At 42.3% G+C, this 22,014-nt stretch overlaps 1 protein-coding gene across 3 annotated transcripts in view; it reads left to right on the forward strand.

Moving 5' to 3' along the window:
* Nucleotides 1-863: 863 nt before the first annotated feature.
* Nucleotides 864-22,014, forward strand: part of LOC106578647 (disks large-associated protein 1) — a 287,047-nt gene continuing 265,896 nt past the window's right edge. For all 3 annotated transcript variants that reach the window (XM_014157684.2, XM_045702177.1, XM_045702178.1), the window contains exon 1: nucleotides 864-1,096. The gene's annotated coding sequence lies outside the window, so the exon portion shown is untranslated. The remainder of the gene's footprint in view (nucleotides 1,097-22,014) is intronic.

A 22,014-nucleotide genomic window follows, 5' to 3' on the forward strand; every position in this document is an offset into this window, starting at 1 on the left:
GCTACATATATAACTGAACGTGTTTTGTGAGAAAACCATCAGTGAAGTTGAAAATACGATGGAAACCCAGTCAACGTTTAATTCGGTACATAGGAATTTAACCACAACATGTATTTTTATGCGCACTAGTCCATCAAGCACAGGCTTTTATATGAAGCAAGTCAATTTGATGGAATCCAATTTCTGGTGGGAAAATGTGCATATTGTTTTGAAAATCTGTCGCCAATTAGATGGAAACCTAGCTAGTGACAAATATCAAAGTTACGCAAGGCTGGACGTGAGACCAAATGAATAGCTGTACATAGATCAACTCTCCAGTAGGAGGTGTTGCCCAGCCTATTGTTTTGTTTTTTGACAGTGGATATTGTACAAATTCAACATATTTTATACAAGCTTTGTCTGTGTTGAAAATTGGTTACCATGATGACTTAATCATGTGGCTGAAATTTCACCCTCAAAACAACTGATGATTACTTTCTTCAAATCCAATGTATTTTCCACTTTTCCACAAATTATGTTGAAAAAACGTTGATTCAACCAGGTTGTGCCCAGTTGGTAGCCTAACATGAAATTAACCAAACACAGTAGCAAGTGATTGATGCTGGCACATGGCTTTGATAATAATGTTATAAATACTGGGGGTAGTCCTAATAAAGCATAGTTTAGGCATACATTTATGCATTAAGTGGGAACATGAAATGAAAACTGCCAAGCCACATCGTCACAATTTGTAATCATAGTCCTACATTTCTACATCTGGGAAACCGGTTTTATTTTCTCAGTACTTAGAGTAGGGGTGCAAATCAAGTGGCTGGTACATACAGTAGAAGGCAGATGGTCTGGTCCCAAGGTGCCTAACCCATTCCGGATTTTCCACAATGCCGTGCTCAGCCCAAGCGCAGTTCCATGCGATCTGTGATGCCGCAGCAGCTCACAGACGGTCAGGTACAGGCAGCCAGTATAGACTGGGACTTGACAACCAGTGGACCTCCTGTCGAGTTTTCATTGGCAGAAGAGAAAGCTACTATTCAAAGACGGTGAATTGTATAGGATTATACCAGGGAGTGCTTGCTGTTTTCTACCAACACACCATAAGGTAGGTTAAATGCGCAAATTAATCAATCTGAGTTTGGTTTGTTTAATTCTAAGATATTGATATAGTTGTGGGCTATATTCCTAATTGTCTACAATTTACACTGAGTGTACAAAACATTAGGAACACCTTCCTAATATTGAGTTGCACCTCTTTTGCTCTCAAAACAGCCTTCGACAGGGATGCTGGTCCATGCTGACTCCAATGCTTCCCACAGTTGTGTCAATTTGGCTTGATGTCCTTTGGGTGGTGGACCATTCTTGATACACACGGGAAACTGTTGCGTGTGAAAAACCAAGCAGCGTTTCTGTTCTTGACACACTCAAACCGGTGCGCCTGGCAGCTACTACCATACCCCGTAAAAGGCAATTAAATCTTTTGTTTTGCCCATTCACCCTCTGAATGGCACACATTAAAAACCATAATTTAACCGGTCTCCTCCCTTTCATCGACTCCAATTGAAGAGGATTTAACAGGTGGGATCATAGCTTTCACCTGGATTCACCTGGTCTAGTCTCATGGAAAAAGCAGGTGTTCCTAATGTTTTGTGCACTCGGTGTGTATATGAATTGACTGTTACTATTGAATGCTGGGTTCTCTGATTTATAAGGCTCGGCTACATTACTTTATGTTGCATTTTAATTAAACACATGTGTGGGCCATTTTCTATGGCTGATATACATGCAAGATACATTTTTGTTGTTGCAAATATTAAAACTAAAGGGTTAAGCAAATAACGCATTACATGAAGGTTTGATTTTTGCAGTTATAACCCATGATATAACCGATTTGTTGACGTTGATTGCATCTGTTCACACACTATAAGCGCATCAACCCTTTTCAAGTAACTGTCAAGTTTACCATTTCATTGAATTGCTTGTTAAGTCTTGCTTGTTTGGTCTATTGAGTGAAATTACTTGCCTATCAAGTAATAGTTGAGGCCGTCCACAGCGGCACCGACGCCCCACGAAGTAATGTGTGAGTGAGCCGAGCGCAGCGTTATGGGACGGTGAGACGCACCTTTACGAGGCAGCCTATGCATTAAACATGGTTGGTTGGGACAACCTATTGGGATACACATGGCTTCAGATTATTCCAATGTAGACCCCGATTAGCTATTTTGTTATTTCCATCATTGAACAAGTACAGTGGTGTAAAAAAACTTTCCTGAACCACTTGCACTTGACCCCCCTCGTTGCTGACAGCTACTTTATTGAGGAAAAGTAACTTAAGTAGTACTTCAAAATATTTTTACTTAAGTCGTTGCAGTATCTGTAATTTACTGTACTATTTATATTTTTGAATACTTTCTCTTCTAAACCCCAAGACATTTTTAACTCAAATACTTCTAGTAAACTGAACTCGGAGTCAATGAAAAGTCATTATTACTTAAAATGTTTATCTGGCACTGACTCAAAACTATATTAGTCACATCAACTACATTTTAAAGTTATGATAACAAATGACTTTCACTTGAGTCCTTTTCTATTAATGGCCGAGTGCAGTCAAAAAAAACATCTTAATTTTATGTATACATTGAACAAAACTATAAACGCAACAATTTCAAAGATTTTGCTGAGTTACAGTTCATATAATGAAATAATGAAATATAATGAATATAATGAAACACAGATATGCATACAAAGCTCTCCCCCGCCATCCGTTTGGAAAATCTGGCCATAACTCTATCTTCCTGATTCCTGCTTACAAGCAAAAACTAAAGCAAGAAGTACCAGTGACTCGCTCAATACGGAAGTGGTCAGATGTCACGGATGCTAGACTACAGGACTGTTTTGCAAGCACAGACTGGGATATGTTCCGGGATTCATCCAATGGCATTGAGGAATACATCACCTAAGTCATCGGCTTCATCAATAAGTGCATCGATGACGTCGTCCGAACAGTGACTGTACGTACATATCCCAACCAGAAGCCATGGATTACAGGCAACATCCGCATCGAGCTAAAGGCTAGAGCTGACGCTTTCAAGGAGCGGGAAACTAATCCGGACGCTTATAAGAAATCCTGCTACGCCCTCAGATGAACCATCAGACAAGCAAATTGTCAATACAGGATTAAGATTGAATCCTACTACACCGGCTATGACGCTCGTCGGATGTGGCAGGGCTTGAAAACTATTACGGACTACAAAGGGAAACCCAGATGCAAGCTTCCCAGTGATGCGAGCCTACCAGACGAGCTAAATGCCTTTTATGCTCGCTTTGAGGCAAGCAACACTGAAGCATGCACGAGAGCACCAGCAGTTCTGGATGACTGTGTGATAACGCTCTCAGTAGCCGATGTGAACAAAACCTTTAAACAGGTCAACATTCACAAAGCTGCTGGGCCAGACGGATTACCAGGATGTGTACTCAAAGCATGCACGGACCAACTGTCAAGTGTCTTCACTGACATTTTTAACCTCTCCCTGCCTGAGTCTGTAATACCTACATGTTTCAAGCAGACCACCATAGTCCCAGTGCCCAAGGAAGCGAACGTAACCTGCCTAAATGATTACCGCCCCATGACACTCGGTAGCCATGAAGTGCTTTGAAAGGCTGGTCATGGCTCACATCAACAGCATCCTACCAGACCCCTCGACCCACTCCAATTCGTATACAGCCCCAACAGATACACAGATGACACAATCTCAATCGCACTACACACTGCCCTTTCTCACCTGGACAAAAGGAAGACTTACGTGAGAATGCTATTCATTGACTACAGCTCAGCATTCAGCACCATAGTGCCCACAAAGCTCATCACTAAGTTAAGGACTCTGGGACTAAACACCTCCCTCTGCAACTGGATCCTGGACTTCCAGACGGACCACCCCCAGGTGGTAAGAGTAGGCAGCAACACGTCTGCCACGCTGATCCTCAACACTGGGGCCCCTCAGGGGTGTGTACTTAGCCCCCTCCTGTATTCCCTGTTCACCCACGACTGCGTGGCCAAACATGACTCCAACACCATCATTAAGTTTGCTGACGACACAATAGTGGTAGGCCTGATCACCGACAACGATGAGACGGCCTATAGGGAGGAGGTCTGGCAGTGTGGTGCCAGGACAACAACCTCTCTCTCAATGTGAGCAAGACAAAGGAGCTGATCAGGGACTAGAGGGAAAGATGGGCTGAACAGGCCCCCATTAACATTGACGGGGCTGTAGTGGAGCGGGTCAAGAGTTTCAAGTTCTGGTGTCCACATCACCAACGAACTATCATGGTCCAAACATACCAAGACAGTTGTGAAGAGGGAACGACAAAACCTTTTCCCCCTCAGGAGACTGAAAAGATTTGGCATGGGTCCCCAGATCCTCAAAAGGTTCTACAGCTGCACCATCGAGAGCATCCTGACCGATTGCATCACCGGCTGGTATGGCAACTGCTCAGCATCTGACCGTAAGGCGCTACAGAGGGTAGTGCGAACAGTCCAGTACATCACTGGGGTCAAGCTTCCTGCCGTCCAGGACCTATGTAATAGGCGGTGTCAGAGGAAAGCCCATAAAATTGTCAGAGACTCCAGTCACCCAAGTTATAGATTGTTTTCTCTGCTACCGCACGGCAAGCTGTACCGGAGTCTAGAACCAAAAGTCTCTTCAACAGCTTCCACCCCCAAGCCATTAGACTGCAGAACAATTCACAGAAATTGCCACCGGACAATTAACATTGACTTCTCCCCCTCCCTTTTGTACACTGCTGCTACTCGCTGTTGTTTGTTACCTACGCGTAGTCACTTCACCCCCACCTACATATACAGATTGGCTCAACTAGCCTGTACCCCTGCCCCCTGTATATAGCCTCATTATTGTTATTCTTATTGCGTACTTTTTATTATTACTTCTTATTTTAGCCTACTTGGTAAATATTTTCTTCTTCTTGATCTGCACTGTTGGTTAATAAGGCTAGGCGTCCCGCTAGCGGGACAACTTCCGGTGAAACTGGAGTGTGCTCAATTCAAATAAATGGATATTAAACATTTAGGTACATACAAGTGTCTTATATTGGTTAAAAGCTTAAATTCTTGTTAATCTAATTGTACTGTCTGATTTGCGGTAGGCTTTACAGCAAAAGCATGACATGCGATTGTTTGAGGACGGCGCCTCACATCAAAATATTTTTCCACCGGCACAGGTTTCATAAATTCACAAATAGCGATTAAATATTCACTTACTTTTTGAAAATATTCCTCTGATTTGTCATCCAAAGGGTCACAGCTACAACATGTAGTGTCGTTTTGTTAGATAAAATCCTTCTTTATATCCCAAAAAGTCTGTTTAGTTGGCACCATCGATTAGAGTAATCCACTTGTTCGACATGCAGAGAAAGAAATCCAAAAATCTACCGCTAAACTTTGTTAAAACAAGTCAAAATACGTTTCTTTTTAATCCTCAGATACCCTAAAATGTAATTAAACTATAATATTTCATACGGAAAAAGTATGTTCAATAGGAAAATGATATTAGCAGGTGCGTGTCCTCTTTGTCACTCGCGCATACACAAATTTCAAAGTCTGTCCCTGTACTAAAACTCATTATTGTTCCTCGTTTTGGAAGAAACAAGCCTGAAACCTTGAACAAAGACTACTGACACCCAGTGGAAGCCATAGGAATTGCATACTGGTAGCTAGATTACATTTTTTCCCTATACGTTCCATTGGAAGAGCATGGGCTCTCAAAAAAAATAATTGTTGTTTTTTCTTGGGATTTTCTCGTACCATATCTATTGTGTTATAGTCTCCTACATTATTTTAATATTTCTACAAACTTCAGAGTGTTTTCTTTCCAATGGTACAAATGATATGCATATCCTGGCTTTAGGGCCTGAGCAACTGGCAGTTTACTTTGGGCACTTCAGTCAGGCGGAAATTGAGAAAAATAGACCCTAGCCTGAAGAAGTTAAGGGCTTGAAAGTAAGCATTTCACGGTAAAGTCTACACTTGCTGTATTCGGCGCATGTGGCAAATAAAGTTTGATTTGATTTGAAGTCAAGTGGTCTTGGTGCAGTTGATTTGTTTAGGTGTTTTTTCTTATATTGAATGATTCCATTTGTATAGAAAGAACAAGTCAATTTCGTTTTGGAATAAACATAATGAATTATGCAATGGTAGTGTGTGGGTTGCTTTTTGTATCAATAAGTTCAGTCTGTTTTTCTGAACAACAGCAAACAAACTATGGGATTCTAGGACCAATAGCACCTTTAAGCCTACCGCAAGCATGGTGAAGGCTACATAAACTATATTTACAGAAGTATGTGGACACCCCTTCAAATGACTGGATTTGGCTATTTCAACCACACCTACTGCTGACAGGTGTATAAACTCGAGCACACCGCCATGCAATTTCCATAGACAAACATTGGCAGTAGAATGGCCTTACTGAAGAGCTCAGTGACTTTCAACGTGGCACGTCATAGGATACTACCTTTCCAACAAGTCAGTTCATCAAATTTCTGCCCTGCTAAAGCTGCCCCGGTCAACTGTATCATTAAATGTGAAGACTGTTATTTTATCAAATCAATTTTCTAGGTTTAATTATTATGTGATTAAACCTATCATGTAAACATTAACTAGGAAGTCGGGGCACCACGGAAAATGTTAAGATTACAAAGTTAGAATTTTCCGAATATAACTTTTCAGATATTTTAATATCTGATCAATTAGTCTTCTATTAATGAATTATTATTATTACCTCAATTCTCATTGTTGAACTTTGCAAACCCTTGGATATCTGCACGAACCCTAGCCAAAATCATGAATCAGCGATATACAAATTGGCTTAATTATTTATTTACTAACTAATTAAATAATCACACAGAATTACATAACAAACAGTAGATATTGGTTACTAAAAAAAAAAAAAAAATATGATAGAAAAGTCCCTAGTGGGCTAAGCCGATATGACTGCTTGGTAGACAAAGATAAGGGATGGGGACTGAGACAGAGCGGGAAAGACAAAATGGATTCACCACACACAGTCTATAATTATATTCATTGAAATGCTAATCCTTTTTCACATGATCGGCCGCTCATTCGAGTATAATTGCAATTTATATATTTACGCCCATATGTCGTTGTTGTCTTCTCTGTTGGAATCCTCGATCGTCCTGTAGAGTTCATCAGAGTCTCTGGTTAACTTTCCCAGAAGTCACAATGTCTTTCGTTGTTGTAGGTGGCTAGAATGGATACTTCAGAGTACCATTCGGAAATGTTCTCATAGAATAGATGCTTCGGCGGTTGTCAGTATTCTCGTTCTAGATTTAGGTAATTTCTAGCTGCAGACTAGTAATTCTTAGCTTCTAGAACTTGCTCTTATTTTGTAGTGATCGATAGTCTCAGTGTTTAACAATTTCTAGCCATGTAGCCAAAACTACAGCTGTATGGTCTCCATGGCCTATAGAATTGTAGCCATTCCAATGTGGGGACTCCTGTCCCGGTGTTCTCTGACTTCGTAACCATTCGAAACATCCGGCTTGCTGTGGGTCTCTTTGGCATGAAATGTAAATTCGGCTCACGGGTGATTTTATACTCTGGAGTAGAAAAGAGCAGTTCCATTACATTTCAGCAGACACTCTTATCCAGAGCGGCTTACAGTAGTGAATGCATACATTTCATACATTTTATATTTTATTTATTTTGTACTGGCCCCCCGTGGGAATCAAACCCACAACCCTGGCGTTCCACACACCCTGCTCTACCAACTGAGCCACAGGGAAGACCAAATGCTGACGTAATGTCTATGCCCACGTGGGCGTGGCCACTGACTAGTTCATCTTTATTTGAAAATCCAAACTCTCCTTTAGAAGGTTAACATCACAACATCTTTTCACAAATAGTTTCATGTTAAATCACATACGTTTCACAATATTTAGATGTAAACCTGACAGCTGGGAAATGTACACTTTAAGAGATGCAGTCATGTGTGTTTCCTGTCCTTCATGAGATCACCAAATGATACACACTCGACATGACTGTCCCCTAAGTGTCCATGGACCATTCCCACATTCTCAAAAGGAGAAATATTGTTTAGTTCTCCCATTTTGGGGATTAGGAGTTTGAACTTAGAGAAGCTCTTTGTTCTGGTAGACTCTTTCAATACTGCATGGCAGTTTCTACCAGGTATTTATGACCTGTCGTAAAGTCATAAAACTGTAGAGAGAAAGAGAGAGTGAGAGGGGGCTATGATCCTCCACCCAGGGCACTCATGACAAGTTCCAAACTGCTTCTGGAAGCAACGTCAGCACAAGAACTCTTCGTCGGGAGCTTCATGAAAGGGGTTTCCATAGCCCAGCAGCCGCACACAAGCCTAAGATCACAATGTGCAGTGTCAGCTGGAGTGGTGTAAAGCTTGCTGCCATTGGACTCTGGAGCAGTGGAAATGCGTTCTCTGGAGTGTTGTTTCATTCATCACCATCTGGCAGTCCGACGGATGAATCTGGGTTTGGCGGTTGCCAGGAGAACGCTACCTGCCCCAATGCATAATGTCAACTGTAAAGTATGGTGGAGGAGGAATAATGGTCTGGGGCTGTTTTTCATGGTTCGTGCTTGGCCCCTTAGTTACATTGAAGGGAAATCTTACAGCATACAATGACATTCTAGACAATTCTGAACTTCAAACTTTGTGGCAACAGTTTGGGGAAGGCCCTTTCCTGTTTCAGCATGACATTGCCCCCGTGTACAAAAAGAGGTCCATACAGAAATGGTTTGTTGAGATCGGTGTGGAAGAACTTGCCTGGCCTGCACAGAGCCCTGACCTCAACCTCATCGAACACCTTTGGGATGAATTGGAACGCCGACTGCAAGCCAGGCCTAATCACCTAACATCTTGCTTCCATTTAGCCACATAATGCTCTTGTGGCTAAATGGAAGCAAGAACCAGCAGCAATTTTCCAACATCTCGTTGAAAGCCTTCCCAGAAGAGTGGAGAATGTTATAGCAGCAAAGCGGGGACCAACTCCATATTAATGTCCATGAGTTTGGAATGAGATGTTCGACTAGCAGGTGTCCACATACTTTTGGTCATGTAGTGTACAAGTAGCTTACTTCATATCAACATGAAGTCATTAGTACAACAAATATAAATATGCTGTACATATATGAACCAATTGTTCCCATTCTGCTTTATCCAGCCAGACAGTTTGTCCTCTTTGTCAGCGTACATAGAGTATTGTTGCAGTAATCCTGCCCCCAACGACCAAACATGAAGATCGAATAAGACTATCGGAGTGTATGGGGAAAAACATTTTCAGTGGCCGAGGGTCCTAAGGGCTCAACCCCCCCTCTCTATAGCCCGGGCACGGCGCTACTCTGGGGCTAGGGGGTGCATTAGCTACGTCACAAATCTGCGTAGCCCCAGTTAAGCCCCCTCAAGCATTTTAGTATCCTTTTATTTTTAAATAAAGAAATATGTCAAAGTTAATAACCAGCCATTCTGTTCCCAATCCGATCCCTGGCTGAATGCTCGTGTCGCACGTGTACCCTATGATGTGTGTGTGTGTTTGTGGAGGTGTCTGGTGTGTGTGCACGTAGATCACATAATGTAGCCCTAACTTCTAGCTAGCTAGTCGCCCATCTCACCCCGTTGCGATGGACCATTTTCTGATCAAGAGAAAAGTGTGGGTAGAAAATGAAAATCCAGACCCTGTCTCCGAGGGGGCCAAAGAAGAAGCGAGAGATAAGAAAGATGAGTTGGAGAGAGAAACTCGTGAGCCACGATGTGAGGGAGCACCAGAGCAGTACGTCACTGATAGCTACTCCACAGCCACCGTTAGCTGCACCGATAGAACAGCCACCGTTAGCTGCACCGATAGAACAGCCACCGTTAGCTGCACCGATAGAACAGCCAACGTTAGCTGCACCGATAGAACAGCCAACGTTAGCTGCACCGATAGAACAGCCAACGTTAGCTGCACCGATAGAACAGCCAACGTTAGCTGCACCGATAGAACAGCCACCGCTTCCTCTGATTTAAGCCAGTCACCTGTTGAAGAACCAAGGCGCCCTCTTCTTCGACGTTATCCAGCCACAAAAGTTGGACAGCAGGATCGCTACTTTAATCGTAGATGGTATGAGGATTACAAATGGCTGGAATATTCTCTTTCAAAGGACTGTGCATGCTAGTGTGGAGCATAAATATGCAATGACAGCGTGGAATGAGTGGACCATTCGAAAATAGTCCAAGAGAACAGAGATATATATTGTTTTTATTTTTCCAGGTAAGTTGAATGAGAACACATTCTCATTTACAGCAACGACCTGGGGAATAGTTTCAGGGGAGAGGAGGGGGATGAATGAGCCAATTGTAAGCTGGGGATGATTAGGTGGTCATGATGGTATGAGGGCCAGATTGGGAATTTAGCCAGGACACCGGGGTTAACACCCCTACTCTTACAATAAGTGCAATGGGATCTTTAATGACCTCAGAGAGTCAGGACACACGTTTTAACATCCCATCCAAAAGACAGCACCCTGCCCTGGGATATTTTTTAGACCAGAGGAAAGAGTGCCTCTTACTGGCCCTCCAACTCCACTTCCAGCAGCATCTGGTCTCCCATCCAGGGACTGAACAGAACCAACCGTGCTTAGCTTGAGAAGCAAGCCAGCAGTGGGATGCAGGGTGGTATGCTGCTGGCATATGAGAGCAGTTGTGGAGTCATTGTGTTACACTCCATACCAGGGATTTTCACAGAGAGGAGACATAGTAAATGACATGGCTGTCAACTAGGGAAACCTCTTTGAACTTTTACAGGTCATAGGCAAATTCAACAAAACAGTTACATAGAAAATCTCAGATAGTCCTAGAAATGCTACGTACAGGCATCATGATATACAGAATGAAATACTAGACATTATGGCAAATATGATTAGGGATCAGATAAGTGGTGAAATACAAGATGCTGAACTATTTGCATTGATGGTAGCTGAGAGTAAGGACCTCAGTAAAATGGAACAAGTGTCTGTGGTGGTGTGCTATGTAAAAAATGATGTAGTTGTGGAGGAATTACTTAATTTCACTCCAGCTGACAGATTAGATGCCGAGTCGCTTTTTGCTACAATCAAAGAGACTCTTAGTAAATGTAACATTGATCACACTGCCTCTATTGCTCAGTGTTATGATGGCGTTCACAACGGGGTCCAGGAGAAATTCAGAGAAGATGTCCCTCAGGCAATCTACATTCATTGCCACGCACACAGTCCGCCAATCCAACGGGTTAAGTGGACCAGAATGGCTGTGGGGTTTAGATAACAGGAAGACTCTGGGAGCCTTGAAGTGCCCCCTCCAGCAAAATTGAAAGACTTAGTAGCTAGTGAGAGAGAAAGAAAGAAAGAAAGAAGGAAAGAGAGTGAAAACACTAAAACAAAGGGTGTCCTGTCCCTTTACAACGCAACACTCAGAAGCAACAAGACGCACAGGGACTCAGTGGTCCCAACCAAACATATGATTAATGATTAATCAAATGCTGTGTCACAAAAAAAGAGCAAAGCTCTGATCTACTTAGAAGTAAAGTGTTGCAGTGCCACCAAAACAATCTGGATTCTGTGGATGTCCAGTCTGGCTAAGTTGGCATAGCATGGTGCTTTCAATGCCAAGGTTGTGGGTTTGAGTCCCACTAGGAACACCCATATTTAAACGTATGCACGCACCACCGTATGTTTTCTGAGATAAAAGCGTCTGCAATTCGGCATATCTTATTATATCACTACTGACTAAAATGTGAAGAGGGTGCGTACAGTAGAGAAGCCTTCTTTCCAAGATGACTTGACCTTTGACCTCATCATAAAGGCCAGGAGTGACATGTCATGAGTAAAGGTTACAGCCATTCCCTCCGGACACATCTTTCTTCTTTAATAGTATCTCATTTTATATGGGAGATATAGACCCCTCAGGGTCTGACCTAGTAGTATAAACTTTTCAGTACAAACTTTACAGTAAAGGTTATTATGATATCACTTAGTGCTGAGCACGAATATTTCCCTCATACAGTTACACAAATCAGCAACCATTTCTATTTTACGTCATCGCTGGCTTCGGAGACGAGCACAAAACCCTTTAAAAAAAAGTATCTTGGAGGCTCGGGAATCACCCAATTAAACCCAAACACAATACATTACGCAATACATTATTATGGAGTGAAAACAGGGAGACCAAAAACGGTTATTCCAGCCACATCACAGAGACAGAAATGGGGCAAAGAGAAATGAAAGAATGTTAAAGGGCAGCAGCTGTGGAAGATGAAATATTTTTTTAAATATTCAAAATACTTATCCCCCTACAAAGCGTTCTCTGTAACCTGTGTGCATCGGATATTTTGGCAGCACAGAAGACACTCAGGTTACCAGTTGACCATAGAATGGCTGCGATCCGCTAGTGAATTGAACTACACACTCTTAACCTAAACACACCCAGGGTGTCTTCAGACATGAAATTAGATTCAACTCTGATGAATGCAGGCAGCTTAGCTATCGAAATACTGATATTTATTCAATGTATTGCATTGGAGACATAAGAGTGTGCAGTGTCCACAGACATCAACCACAAACCAATTTCTAATCAGGATAGGGACCTGGATGCACACAACCATCCTCATATTCCTGATCAGTGTGTAGCACAGAAGTGTAGCTGGCCAGAGACAGACGGATTCTGATTCCAATTTAGCTTTCTTTCCTGATCTCGATTCCAAAGGGAGATTCTCTGCTCTGTGTAATGCTGCCCCTTTGATTAATTCCACAGGCCTGATCCTAGACCAGTTATTGAGTGCTCTGTCATGATGACACTGCAAAACATGGAGGATGAAGAAACAGAACAGCATTGACCCCCAGAGGACCTTCTGTGACAGTTCTGTTTTGTCCTATAACACCACCAGTAGTTGTGATGGTAATAGCGCCCATTGCAGCAAAACAGCCCATAGGCCTACATACACAATGCAATTTACAGCAGGATGAATGAAAGCCATTGGGAAGCATGTAGAAGACCATGGAGAGGAGGTATCCAACCCAGTGCATCATTAACTGATAAGCCAGGCAAGACGAGAGGTGAGGAGAGTGGGTAATTGCGACATGCTACATCCCATGATGCCACAGCAGACAACAACATGCAGTGATAAGATGAACAGAAGAATGTTCCTTAACGGGGGAAGCAGATTGCGCCTAGTGCTTAAGAGTGTTGGGCCAGTAACCAAAAAGTAGCTGGATCGAATCCCCGAGCCGACTAGGTGAAAAATGTGTCGATGTGCTCTCGGGCAAGGCACTTAACCCTAACTGAGCGACTTACAGGCAGGCAGAACAGGAGGATTCCACAGATTGTTGGGGGAAATGGTTTGCCGCTCTCAGAGATAAGAGACTGTTAGGAAGGCCTGTGTTCTGCTTCTCCGCTTAGTGAGGCGAGCTGGGGTGAACGGAAATAATTGAAAAGTATTATTAAATATGCTACTTGTTCTGGGCCAAATTAACTCAAACCGTGTGAAACCATGTGAATTACAATATGGCTGCTGTGTCACTCACTTCTTCCTCTATGTGAGTGCTCACCGTCTCTCTATTACAGACACTGCGACAGCCCTGAATAACTACTGTATATGCATGTGACTGTTTGTTCATTTTCGCCTCATTTTGTTTTCCCCTTTCTATGTACTTATCTTTTGAGATTTTATCTGACATCCTGCTCTAGATTTATCCATCCTTTAAATTTGTTTCATGTTTTCTCTCCTCACTGTCAAAATAATATTTCCTTCTTCTGGGTTCAGTTCCTCCACTTAACGCATGCTGTCCTTGCCACTCAGGCTATAGCAGGCACAGCGCCAGGATGTTTTCTCTCCTGGTGCTAAGGGGGGGGGGGCTTGACCAAAACGTGGGGGTGCTAAGAAAACAGTCGATTTTCCTGACTTCAGAGTTATAAGGAAGTTATCGTTTTTTCAATAAAAGCAGATATGGCACAGAGCACATTCAATATAAATTTAGATTTTAATTGAATTTGGCCGAAGAATATTCAACAAAATGTGACTCACCACCTGGATTCGGTCTTATGTAGCAACATTTTAAGTTCTGTTTTTTACATTGGACAAAAGTAGAGATTCAGAGCTACAAAATGGTATATCACACACTGCATTTGACAATGAGAAAGTAATTCTGCTTTGAAAGTTGATCAACTTGTAAACTCACTTTTGAGATAACCGTCTTTCAATGTTTTGGTACTAATATTGGAGAGCCCTTCTTTGTCAACACCCATTCAACATTGTTCACACCCTCTTAAGCCTTAGCCCCACCGATCTCTTTAAGGGTTGATCTGAGCGTTCTGTACTAACTTGCCAGCTACTTCCAGACATCTAAGAGAGAGAGAGAACAGCTCACTGAACATTACTCGCTCTAGCAGAGCCAGCTGGTACAGTATGTTATCCAGAGCGTTGGTGACTGCAACTGTGTTGTCAGATTGTCTGTTGTCAGAGCGTTTCGCTTCAGAGCGCACACTGGACGCTCTGGCCAATAAGTAGGTTTGTTCCGAAAGCTCTGACCTCACAACGACAGTCAAGCACCCAAGCTAACTGGCTAACATTGGCTAGCTACTTCCAGACAGATAAGGAGAGAACACCCCACTCTGACCATTTTACTCACCCCAGCAGAGCTGGTTAGGCAGTTTTCATGTTATCCAGAACATTGGTGACTGTAACTGTGCAGCTGGCAACAAATTGAATTATGCTTTGTTGACGATGTTTACTGACACAGGACATATTCAACGGGTGTTGAGTGTTCAAACATTCATCAGTTATTCTGCGATCTGGCACACTAAGACTAGAGTCTTTTGTTAAGAAATGTAGCTAGATAGCTAGCTATGTAAACAAAGAATCCCAACACATGACGTAACTTTAGTTAGCAAGCCAGCCAGCTAACGTTAGCTAGCTAGCTAACAGTAAACTAACTTGACATGAAAATACGTAGTAAAATTAGAGTGGAGTCTTTTATTAAGACATGTAGCTAGCTAGCTAGCTAGCTAAACAATGGACTATAATCACAACTCATGACATTACTACCCTGCATGAATTTGCAGGTAGCTAACCAACCAGGTTCTATGACTATAACTAATCAAGCAAATGTGTCAGAGCTACGAAGAATAAGATCATACACATAATGTTAACTAGCGACCCAGCCAGCTAATGTTAGCGAGCTAATAGTACACTTGAAATGAAACCACTTTCTGTCAAAATTAGAAACGTGTAATCTTACCAGTATACATCATGATTGGAAGCATCTCCTGTCTGATGCCATGCATGGTTGCCCTTAGTTTGACGAGGTAATCCAGACTGGTGTTTTCTACGTCTCATTAGCTATCATACTCGAATTCCACTGATTTTAAAACTCCAGAAAGTGGAGAGCATACACATAACATTAGCTAGCGAGCCAGCTAACTGGTTTTAACTTGACATTAGGTTTATGCAGTTTTACTACGCGATACATTTAAAAAAAGCCATGTTTGACACTATTACTTAGACATACTGACCAGCTCCAATAGACAGACACGTGCTATATGGCAGACCAATCCAAACTCATCTCTCGGCATGTCCAGCCCACTCATTATCTTAGCAAATCATGGCTAAGGGGAAGGTTGCTACTTTTTTCTGTGGCTAAACCAACTAGGCTCGTAATTTAACAATTTTATTCATATTTATAGATGGCTTACAAGTTTGATATTAAGGCACGTGAAAGTTCACATGTTCGAGAAGGCTTTTCTGCCCAAAAACACATTTTGATAAAAAAAAATGTTTACGTTATGTTGCTACAACGTCAGAAATGCAATTAATAATATCCAAATTCCATCCACAACGAGAAGTGCAATGCATTTAGCCTATGCCTGTTAACTGTAAACACACTTGTAAAACAAACTGGCTATCATCACAATCTTAGTGATTATATTTCTATAGCAAACAAAAATAACTTGTAGGCCGATGATATACAGTTGAAGTTGGAAGTTTACATACACTTAGGTTGGAGTCATTAAACTTGTTTTTCAACCCCTCCACAAATTTCTTGTTAAAAACCTGTTGAGGACAGACGTTCCGCTAGCGGAACACCTAGCCAATATCCAATGGAACAGCATGGCGCGAAATACAAAAACCTCAAAAATCCTATAATTTCACACCATTTTAAAGATACACTTCTCCTTAATCCAACCACATTGTCCGATTTCAAAAAGGCTTAACAGCGAAAGCAAAACATTAGATTATGTTAGGAGAGTACATAGACCAAAATAACCACACAGCCATTTTCCAAGCAAGCATATATGTCACAAAAACCCAAAACCACAGCTAAATGAAGCACTAACCTTTGATGATCTTCATCAGATGACACTCCTAGGACATTATGTTATACAATACATGTATGTTTTGTTCAATCAAGTTCATATTTATATCCAAAAACAGCATTTTACATTGGCGCGTGATGTTCAGAAAATGTATTCCCACCAAAAACTTCCGGTGAATTTACAAAAATACTCATCATAAACGTTGACAAAATACATAAATTATTTTAAGAATTATAGATACAGAACTCCTTTATGCAACCGCTGTGTCAGATTTTAAAATAGCTTTACGGAGAAAGCACATTTTTCAATATTCTGAGTACATAGCTCAGCCATCACGGTGAGCTATTCAGACACCCGCCAAGTTCAGGGCAACCTAAACTCAGAATTAATATTAGAAATATGCTCTTACCTTTGCTGAACTTTGTCAGAATGCACTCCCAGGACTGCTACTTCCACAAGAAATGTTGTTTTTGTTCAAAATAATCCATAGTTATGTCCAAATACCTCCGTTTTGTTCGTGCATTCAGGTCACTATCCAAAGGGTAACGCGCGAGCGCAATTCGAGACACAAAAAGTCAAAATGTTCCATTACCGTTCGTCGAAGCATGTCAAACGCTGATTAAAATCATTTTTATGGTATTTTTAATGTAAAATTGCGATAATATTCCAACCGGACAATAGCGTATTCATTCAAGGACAAAAATAAAAAACAGCGTGCTTGCGGAACCGCGCATATCCAATCCCTTTGTTGCCAGGCAGACCACTCAGTAACTGAGCTCCTATACTCTGCCCAGTGACAGGAGAAGGCTCAAACCACTTTCTGAAGGCTTTAGACAGCCAATGGAAGCCTTAGAAAGTGCAACGTAACAGCACAGATACTGTAGTTTCGAAAAGGACTAGAAAGAACTACAATTCTCAGATCCTCCACTTCCTGGTTTACTTTTTCTCAGGTTTTTGCCTGCCAAATGAGTTCTGTTATACTCACAGACACCATTCAAACAGTTTTAGAAACTTCAGAGTGTTTTCTATCCAAATCTACTAATAATATAATGCATATTCTCGTTTCTGGGCAATAGTAGTAACCCGTTTAAATCAGGTACGTTGTTTCATAAAATACTGCCCCCTATCCATATCAGACTATAGTTTTGGCAAGTCGGTTAGGACATCTACTTTGTGCATGACACAAGTAATTTTTCCAACAATTGTTTACAGACAGATTATTTCACTTATAATTCACTGTATCACAATTCCAGTGGGTCAGAAGTTTATATACACTAAGTTGACTGTGCCTTTAAACAGCTTTGGAAATTCCATAAAATGATGTCATGGCTTTAGAAGCTTCTGATAGCCAAATTGACATCATTTGAGTCAATTGGAGGTGTACCTATGGATGTATTTCAAGGCCTACCTTCAAACTCAGTGCCTCTTTGTATGACCTCAGAAAAATAATTGTAGACCTCCACAAGTCTGGTTCATCCTTGGGAGCAATTTCCAAACGCCTGAAGGTACCACATTCATCTGTACAAACAATAGTACACAAGTATAAACACCATGGGACTACGCAGCCGTCATACCACTCAGGAAGGAGACGCGTTCTGTCTCCTAGAAATGAACGTACTTTGGTGCAAAAAGTGCAAATCAATCCCAGAACAACAGCAAAGGACCTTGTGAAGATGCTGGAGGTAACAGGTACAAAAGTATCTATATTCATAGTAAAACGAGTCCTATATCGACATAACCTGAAAGGCCGCTCAGCAAAGACGAAGCCACTGCTCCAAAACCGCCATAAAAAAGCCAGACTACAGTTTGCAGCTGCACACAGGGACAAAGATCATACTTTGGTCTGATGAAACAAAACTGTTTGGCCATAATGACCATTGTTATGTTTGGAGGAAAAAAGGAGAGGCTTGCAAGCCGTAGAACACCTTCCCAACCGTGAAGCACGGCGGTGGCAACATCATGTTGTGGTGGTGCTTTGCTGCAGGAGGGACTGGTGCACTTCACAAAATAGATGGCATCATAAGGTAGGAAAATTATGTGGATATATTGAAGCAACATCTCAAGACATCAGTCAGGAATTTAAAGCTTGGTCGCAAATGGGTCTTTCAAATGAACAATGACACCAAGCATACTTCCAAAGTTGTGGCAAAGTGGCTTAAGGACAACAAAGTCAAGGTATTGGACTGGCCATCACAAAGCCCTGACCTCAATCCTATAGACAATTTGTGGGCAGAACTGAGAAAGCTTGTGCGAGCAAGGAGGCCTACAAACCTGACTCAGTTGCACCAGCTCTGTCAGGAGGAATGGGCCAAAATTCACCCAACTTATTGTGCGAAGCATGTGGAAGGCTTCATGAAACATTTGACCCAAGTTAAACAATTTAAAGGCAATGCTACCAAATACTAATTGAGTGTATGTACACTTCTGACCCAGTGGGAATGTGATGAAAGAAATAAAAGCGCTAATAAATCATTCTCTCTGTTATTATTCTGACATTTCACATTCTTAAAATAAAGTGGTAATCCTAACTGACCTAAGACAGGGAATTTTTAAATGTCAGGAATTGTGAAAAACGGAGTTTAAATGTATTTGGCTAAGGTGTATGTAAACTTCCGACTTCAACTGTATGATAAACCGAGTAGCAGCAGCATACTGTACATGCTGATTGTATGTGAGTGCGTGTGTGTAGAGTCCGTATAAATGTTTATGCATGTTATGTGTGTGTATGAGCAAATGAAGTGCGTGTGTTGGAGTGTCAGTGTGCGTGTGTGTGTGTGTAAAGTCCTGTGAGTGTGCATAATAAAATAAATTGCAAGGGTTAACTCAGATAGTCCGTGTAGCCATTTTGTTAGCTATTTAGCAGCCTTATGTCTTTGGGATAGAAGCTGTTCAGGAGCCTGTTGGTGTCAGTCTTGATGCATCGGTGCAGTTTGCCGTGTGGAACCAGAGAACAGTCTATGGCTTGGGTGGCTGGAGTCTTTAAGAATTTTCCGGGCCTTCCTTTCACACCACTTGGTATAGAGATCCTGGATGGCAGGGAGCTGGGTTGTCCACGCCACCCTCTGTAACACCATTTTAATCAAGGGCGGTGCTGTTGCCATACCAAGCAGTGATGCAGCTAGCTAAGATGCTCTCAATGGTGCAACTGTAGAGCTTTTTAACCTCTGTCACGCCTTGTTCATGACTGTGTGCGTGTGGACCATTTTAAGTCCTTAGTGATTTGGACACAGAGAAACTTGAATCTCTCGACCAGCTCCACTGCAGCCCCATGGATGTGGATAGGAGAGTGCTTGCTGTAGTCCACAATCAGCTTCTTGGTCTTACTGACATTGAGGGAGAGGTTGTAGTCCCGGCGCCACACTGTCAGGTCACTGCCCTCCTCCCTGTTTGTCTACCACCATCGTGTCATCAGCAAACTTGATGATGGTGTTGGAGTTGTTTGTAACCACCCAGTCATGGATGAACAGGGAGTACAGGAGGGGAGTAAGCACACACCCCTGTGGGGCCCACGTGTTGAGGGTCAGCGTGGCGGAGGGGATGTTGCCTACCCTTACCACCTGGGGTCGGCCCGACAGGAAGTCCAGGATCCAGTTGCAGAGGGAGGTGTTCAGTCCCAGGGTCCTAAGCTTGGTGACAAACTTGGATTGGAAGGGACAATGGTGTTGAATGCTGAGCTTTAGTCACACATAGATATTCCTCTGATCTAGTTGGGCGAGGGCAGTGTGGAGGGTGGAGTGCAATTGAGATTGCGTTGTCTATGGATCTGTTGGGCCGGTATGCCAATTGGAGTGAGTCTAGGGTGTATATGGGATGACAGAGTTGATGTGTGCCATAACCAGCCTTTCAAAGGACTTAATGATTACAGATGAATTAATCATTGTGGAATGAAGTCTTAGAGTTCTTAGGAAAAGTAATGATGGTGGTCAGTTTAAGACATGCAGGGATTACAGACTGGAACAAGGAGAGGTTGAAAATTACCGTGAATGTGCCTGCCAGCTGTTCTGTGCACTCGAGCGCAGTGGAAGTCTCAACCTATTGTTCACCCGTCTTGGAATACCTGATGGTCAAATGCAGACCCTTCTACCTCCCGAGGGAGTTTTCAGCTGACTGTTGTATACATTCCCACTCAGGACAAGAAAAATAACAAGCTGGTACTCAATGAACTGTGCAAGGCTATAAACAAGGAGGAAAACTTTTCGAACTGTACTGCTTTTCTTGTTTGCCGGCAATTTTAATTCCACGTCATTAAGACTTGATGCCCAACTTCCATCAACACGTCACGTTTGAATTGTTGAACTGAGTTGAACTTCAGCGACTGTAACAAAACCCCTGTTCACAAGAAGACATACAGACTGCTTTTATAGTGGAGTAAACCACCGCCTGTGAGAGTGAAACTCCCCCTAGTCCAGCAGATCCCATCAAATCTATCCTATATAATCATATTTACACACTGTTAGGTTAATACTCAATGCCCTCTGAGGTTGTCAGTCTGTCTGTGAAGACTGAGCTTCTGCACTTCAGCTCTCTACGCAGTAGTCTGTAGACTTGTTAGGCAGTAGTCAATAGGCGCCCTAGACAGTAGTCTGTAAACTTGCTAGGCAGAAGTCTATAGGCTCTCTAGGCAGTAGTCTGTAGATTCGCTAGGCAGCAGTCTATAGGCTGTCTCGGCAGTAGACTTGCTAGGCAGTAGTATATAGGCTCTAGGCAGTAGTCTATAGACTTGCTAGGCAGTAGTCTGTTTGTCTCGCTACTGTAGGTAGTAGTCTAATCTTTCTGTGTGCTGCTGTAGTGAATCCGCAGGCTTTAAATCACTGTTATTAAATGTCACTGTAAAGAGCTTGTTTACAGTCTCTACTTCCCCTTAGTGTTCCCAGACAGACAGTGAGCTTCTGTGGGGGTTGCAGCTGTTTTTCGCCTACAGGTCTGATGCGCCGGAGGCTGACAAGGCCCACAGAGGCCACAGAGATTCTATGACATCGTAGCGTAATCACATTCAAAAACTACTATGACAAGTGAACTGGAACAGAGGCGTTGTGTTTTGTTCTAATGTTCGTCTTCAATTACATCGCTATGCTAATACCTGTACATCGTCTGAGTTCTCTTTCAACGCTGGCCTCCTCACAATGGTTCTATGATGAATCTTGACACTGGTTCTACACTGAACAAAAATATAAATACAACATGCTACAATTTCTAAGATTTGACTGATTTACTGTTCATATAAGGAAATAATTCAATTGAAATAAATTCATTAGGCCCTATTCTATGGATTTCACATGACTGGGAATACAGATATGCATCTGTTGGTCATAGATACCTTAAAAATATAGGGTCGTGGATCACAAAACCAGTCAGTATCTGGTGTGACTACCATTTGCCTCATGCAGCACGACACACCTTTTTCACATAGAGTTGATCAGGCTGTTGATTGTGGCCTGTGGAATCTTGTCCCACTCCTCTTCAATGGCTGTGCAAAGTTGCTGGATATTGGTGGGAAGTGTAAGAACCTGTTGTGCACGTTGATCCAGAGCATCCCAAACATGCTCAATGGGTGACATGTCTGGTGAGTATGCAGGCAATGGAAAAACTGGGACATTTTCAGTTTCCAGGAATTGTGTACAGATCCTTGCGACCT

This window comes from Salmo salar, chromosome ssa19 (genome assembly GCF_905237065.1).
Source record: "Salmo salar chromosome ssa19, Ssal_v3.1, whole genome shotgun sequence".
In the NCBI taxonomy this organism is placed as follows: domain Eukaryota; kingdom Metazoa; phylum Chordata; class Actinopteri; order Salmoniformes; family Salmonidae; genus Salmo; species Salmo salar.